The 1,611-nt window shown below is 36.6% G+C and overlaps 1 pseudogene; it reads right to left on the bottom strand.

The window, feature by feature from the left end:
• Window positions 1-1,277: 1,277 nt before the first annotated feature.
• LOC111737680 lies at window positions 1,278-1,396 on the bottom strand (annotated as a pseudogene).
• Window positions 1,397-1,611: the final 215 nt, after the last annotated feature.

Below are 1,611 nucleotides of genomic sequence, written 5' to 3'. Positions count from 1 at the left end.
TATTATGTTCCAAGGACATCTCAAATGACAGATTAAACCTTATGGTAATTATTTATTTTACTTAAATATAATATATTTAAATATTAGTATATTAAGTGCAAACTTATTATATATAAATCACCCTATATACAAGGTGGTTCTCTTACTATCTTCCTCTATAGAAGAAGACACCAAAGCATAGAAAGATTAAGAAACTTACTCAATCTCATGTAGCCATCAGTAGTGAAGTCTGAATGGGAATGCAGGAAATGAAACACTGAATCCTGCCATCTTAACCATTGTGTCATGTAACTCTCCTACAGTGAATATATTTAAAAGAAGAACTGGCGATTTTAACTATATTTATTATTACCTGAGGAAATTATGAACATTGTTGCTGAAGTGGTAAGAGTCCAGTATACCACAGAGATATACAGATTTCCCTAAAACAGAAAACTATTACATATGTTTAGGAAAGATTTCACTAAGAAAAACAATTTCACTTTAGAACTGGCCCTTAGAAAATGTACAGATTTTGCAGGTGAAGAGGAACATTGTCTTAGTCAACTCAGGCTGCTACAAGAAAATGCCATTGCCTGGGTGTCTAATAAATAACAGAATTTTATTTATCACAGTTCTGGAGGCCAGGAAGTCCAAGATCAAGCCTCTAGCAGATTCGGTGTCTGGTGAGGACCTTCTTCCTGCTTCATAGATAGTCCTCTTCTTGCTATGTCTTCACATGGGGGAAGGAATGAGAGAGTTCTCTGGTGCAGCTTTCGTAAAGGCAAAAGTCTCATTTGCGAGGGCTCCACACTCATGACCTAATTGTTTCCCAAATGCCTTGACTCCTAATACCATCACAGTCAGGGTTAAAATTTTCAACATATAAATTTGAGGAGGACACCAACTTTCAGTCTGTAACAGACAGCATAGTTTTGGAGGAAGAAGAGAAATAGAAAAAGGGATTTTTAATTAGAGGAAGGAATGTCTGCTAAGGTACTGAGCCAGAAAAAGGCTGATATGACTAGAAGGTTGAGAAACTCACTCTGGCAGATTCTAGAGCATCATGTTGGGGTGTGAAGAAGAGGAGGCTGCATAAATATTTGATACCAGATACTGATATATAGATCAGAACAACCAGGCTTCATCATTTTGTAATCTAATGGCCAATCATTTTTTTTTTTTTTAATGTTTTTAGGCAAGTCAACCCTTGGTTGACCTCACAGATTGCAAGGACCTTGTCAGCTTACAATCCCTTGTTATGCGTTTATTTATTTATTTATTTATTTTAGTTTTAACACCTACAGCACCTGGTCTTTCTAGGTGGTCTCCCATCCAAGTACTAACCAGGCCTGGCTCTGCTTAGCTTCCAAGATCAGACAGGATCGGGCTTATTCAGGACAGCTTGGCCATAGACTTCAACCACGTTTTTAAGTGGCAAGTGGGAAAAGAGAAATAAAGAAATGATGGGACTCACTTAAATTTTTTATAATTATGTGTTTTTCATTATGTTGAAAGTCAGACTAAGGAAAAAGATTCTGTTGGCAAGGGGGACCACCTAGAGATATCATTTCTACTTCCATTTGGCTCCACTATCGAGTAATATAACTTTATTTTATATCAATGGGAATC

This window comes from Pteropus vampyrus, unplaced genomic scaffold (genome assembly GCF_000151845.1).
Source record: "Pteropus vampyrus isolate Shadow unplaced genomic scaffold, Pvam_2.0 Scaffold29, whole genome shotgun sequence".
Taxonomy (NCBI): domain Eukaryota; kingdom Metazoa; phylum Chordata; class Mammalia; order Chiroptera; family Pteropodidae; genus Pteropus; species Pteropus vampyrus.
Note: the sequence above shows the minus strand (reverse complement) of the source record. Positions and strands in the feature narration are given on the sequence as shown.